This window comes from Pundamilia nyererei, unplaced genomic scaffold (assembly GCF_000239375.1).
Source record: "Pundamilia nyererei isolate P.nyererei 1_Seehausen unplaced genomic scaffold, PunNye1.0 scaffold00090, whole genome shotgun sequence".
In the NCBI taxonomy this organism is placed as follows: domain Eukaryota; kingdom Metazoa; phylum Chordata; class Actinopteri; order Cichliformes; family Cichlidae; genus Pundamilia; species Pundamilia nyererei.
The window spans coordinates 1,469,267-1,473,441 of NW_005187491.1; the positions used below are offsets into that span (position 1 = coordinate 1,469,267).

At 39.8% G+C, this 4,175-nt stretch overlaps 1 protein-coding gene across 4 annotated transcripts in view; it reads left to right on the top strand.

The window, feature by feature from the left end:
* Positions 1 to 2,723: 2,723 nt before the first annotated feature.
* sema6cb (semaphorin 6Cb) overlaps positions 2,724 to 4,175 on the top strand; it is a 146,238-nt gene continuing 144,786 nt past the window's right edge. For all 4 annotated transcript variants that reach the window (XM_005739218.1, XM_005739222.1, XM_005739223.1 and 1 more), the window contains exon 1: positions 2,724 to 2,942. The gene's annotated coding sequence lies outside the window, so the exon portion shown is untranslated. The remainder of the gene's footprint in view (positions 2,943 to 4,175) is intronic.

Consider the following 4,175-nt stretch of genomic DNA (forward strand, 5'->3'; position numbering starts at 1 on the left):
AATAGTAGACAGGGAGCCATAATGTTTGGCTGATCGGTGTACGCTGACAAAAGCGGTAAATTTATACACAGTTCATTATGTCTGTCTTTGTTCTGTTATTTTTCTTCTTCATTTACAGTTGCTACAATGTGTTCTAGATTTTTTTGTCTTGTGATATATCAAATATCACAGGATCATATCATGGTGTGATGGTACCATCATGTCAGGAGAATGACTGAAGTGTTTTATTGTTATATGTTGGAAAACCAAGGATGGACAAAGGGCTAAAGCTCCCGCAAAAAGGAGACAATTCCTGAATGAATTTGTTGGTATTCTTGTGCACAGTTTTCAAGTTGGTTGTTACAAAAATCTTGGCGATCCTTCCTCAGTTGATCTGGGTATCTATTCTGAGTCGCATCTGTCTTTTTTTGTAATCCCAAAATCACTTGATGAGGCCGTGATAGGGGCTGTGGGGGCTCCATGCAATCTGTTGCAGTGCTTCTTACAAATAATTCTTCATGATTCTCACTAAATGGTGCAGAATGAGCTCAAAAACTAACAAAATAGTGAGATTAAACTTTGAACATGTTAAATAGCTAAAACAGTTGTATATTACTCGTATATATTCCACTTGTCTGATGCAAACACACAAATAATTTTCCAAATTTGTTTGAGTAGGATTGAACAAATTTTAGCAAGAAAAATAATTAAGACATAGGCCTGCTGTGCCATAAGTGTGCTCATATCGGTTTAGTCTAACAACATCCTTGTTTCTGTGTAAACAAATGAGCATCAGTTTGAATGATGACGATGATGACAGCTGAAACCACTGCTCCCATTTTCCCAGCAGTTACTGTGTTTACATCTCTCAACACCTTTGTTGTATTTGCTGTGTGTTTTCGTTAGATAAGAAGGCAAAAAGTCAAGTTCAATCCTCGTTGTATGCAGAGAGTCACAGAAAGAAAATGATCTGCCCCGTATTTAAAATGTCATTGCGAAATAACGGTTGGATTGACAGAGTGAGAGATGTATTATTATCAAATAATTATTATCAAATTAAACAGATGCGTAACCTGAAATGCTGAACTATGGTTATTGTCAGCCCAGCAATTATTTTGTCAGAGTGGCCTTGATGTCCTCTACACATGAAATGGTCTTTATTGAGAAACCACCACATCCCTAGGCTACAAAGTTATTTACATTAAGGCTCTAACCACTGACCCGCTTATTTAAGGAAAACAATAAAATAAGAAAAACAGTTTGCCAATCTTTCAAGCCTCTCTACTGCCAAAACCACTGCAAATGTTGTGGTGAAGTGAAAGTTGCCAAAGATTTACCAAATCCATGTAAATCATGGCCCTCTGAGCTTGTGTCCTCTCCCTCTCCTCAAAAGCCCTTCAACACAACAGGCAGCATCGCACTGCCAAAAGAAATGTCTGGAGTAAATCTGCTAGTGTTGAGTCACAGCTAACCCAAGGCACATCCATTTTTTTTTCTGCGGCTCGAGGCCAAAGAGAGATCTAATAAACAAGTAGGACCTGAGAGAAGGACCCCTCATTTATCCGACTACCAGAGCAGTTAGTATCATAGCACAGAGGCCACTTGAACTATTGTCCTGTGTATAACTCATGAGCATTTTGACAAGAAAGACTGACTGAAATGGTAATGCAGTAGATGAAGGCTAGAGATGAATGAGACACAGAGTCCATGGCCATCTATTAGATTATCATCAAACAAAAACGCAGTCAAACCAAATTCCTCAGCGCTGCCGTCTCTACACAGGTGTCTTATTAGTGTTTTTGGCAATGCATGGCACATCAGCATCACAGCTGATTAACTTTTGTGGATACATTTTGTTCCCTTCTTCAGATTATACTCAGCTATTTTCCTCAGTAGGATACTGACAGAACATGCACAAGTTTCAGAGTGTAGCATCCCCTATGGAAATGTGAATGTGTTATGTATGAAATTATAGTATTTGTGGAACACAAACCAAAATGATCTGAAAGTCTTTTAGTTAGTTCCAGCATCTAAAACTGATTTTATCCTCTGCTTTATAGCCATTTAAGCTGAATATCTTAAGGTTTAAGAGTGTTAGCAGGGCAAAATAAGAAACTGCATAAAGAGCTTCTGTAGCACGTAAAGAAGAGTATTTTCATTGTTTTCTAAAATTTAATATTTCTAACACTTCATGTATAATATCAATTACTGATAATTACTGTAATGAACGGCTCTTACACTAACAATATTCACTCATACATGTATATTCTGTACAAACAGCAGAGATTAGTCTAATCCACTAGCATGACTATACTAAATTTTGTTTCTGTTATAAGATGCTTTATTATAAAGTGTAAAAAAAAAACAACTGAATTCAGAAAAATAATTCTCTAACAAACATTTTATAATACCCTATAGTGCGGGCTAATGTGCAAGATAATAGTGCGGCTAAAGTACTTTCACATTGGTTTAAATAGATTCAACTCCTCCCATAAAGTTAAATTATCTGCGTTTAAACCCCGTATCTCGCGCTCTGATTGGCTGGCTAAACTGTATGGGGACCCTGGTGCTGAGGCATTCAACATCTGGGAGAAAAGTGAGCATTACAGGGGCGGGGCGTAGCGCAAAAAAACTGCTCCATTGGCCAATCGAAGGCAACCTCATCCTAACTTCACTCGTTGATTGGTTTGAATCCCTGTCAAACAGCACTACGGGGGCGTGGTCTGAGCTGCAGCCGAGGTGTTGTGATTTTAGTCTAACCAGCTTCAGTCCTGTCACAACAGTGAGGGGCGTCTTTTCGCTACGCTGGCGCTCTGGGAATACTAACCATTTCAGAAACAACTAGCTAAAACTAACAACCCCGCTTTTTTTCCTTCGTCATTCTCGAGACTTTACAGCTTGTTCTCTGCGACAGTATCTCAGAAACACTGCGACGTGTGTATTTTCAAGGTGGAAGCACGAAGGTAAGTGGTTCGTTTACTAGTTGAGGACTTTGGCGATGCTGTTGCAGCTGTGCTTACTTTGCTAAATACGAGACAGATGCTTTAAGTTTGCCACAGAAGAGAGCTTATTTAGGCACGTGAAGATCGACGATAATCACTTGAAAACAACATATCAGACGCTTTTAATAAACCTGAACTGTCCCTGTACTCTCCCGGAGTTTCATTTGTGGTCCGGAGAAGCCGCTGCTTTTCTCGGCTGTGTTTCGAAGTCCCCCTTTTTTCTGCACTGGTAACTGAATAACAGAAATTACAATCTGACATCAGCCAGGGTTAGACCAGTTATATATATAATAGTTATTTTTTTTGCAGTAGCTCTGTTCCTTTTTGTTTTCATTATTTCCATGTGTGTATCACGGACGGGTTTGGAAGCTGTGTTAACATCGGCAGCGAAAACTATATGCATAGTCATATGAAACCCTGACATACACGTTTTCTCTCTTGTTGCTGCAAGAGTCCCCAGCAACTTATCACAAATAAGCAACCGATAACACGTCTCTGACTGGCATCTCGCCTGAGACACTAATTGAATTTTTGGTTTATTTTCTGGCGGAAGCAGCCCAAACTTGTTTATCAAGGACCTGATTGTGGAAAAACAAAAGAAAGAAAGAAGGGAAAAAAGCGGGGGATTAGTGCGTAATGGAGACTGTTCACCATCAGATAGAGGGGGAAATCAGTGTGAGTTTCTGGAAAAGAAAAGCAGCAATTACGTGGCAGTTGGATTATTGTGAAACGGCACATCTCCCTCTCACTCTGCACAGATTTTACCTCTTAAATCACGCTTACTTGTCTTAATGCCAAACTCGGAGGGAAAACGATGAGCTCATTGTTCTAACAGGTTTCAACGGGAGAACCTGCATTAGACCTCAGTGTTGCCTACGATGCAGAAAGAAATTGGAAACCTGTGTTTTTCTTCTCTTCTCCTGCTTTCCTAGGAATCGCTGGTGAATGTTTATGTTGAAATGGATGCTCCTGGCTGCTTTTAAACCGTCCTCCGCACAAAGGGAGACCACGATTTGTCTCAGCCCGTTGTGCATTAGTCCTCTAATTTCCTTAAGTGGGTGTTCAGTTTCAGTTGAGGCTAAGAACATTTCAACAATAAATAAATCTCTGTTGTGCATAAACACTGACAGACTACACCACTGCCTTTTCGATCCTGGACTCTTGCAAGGTGATATTGTAGACTGCATGCCCTCT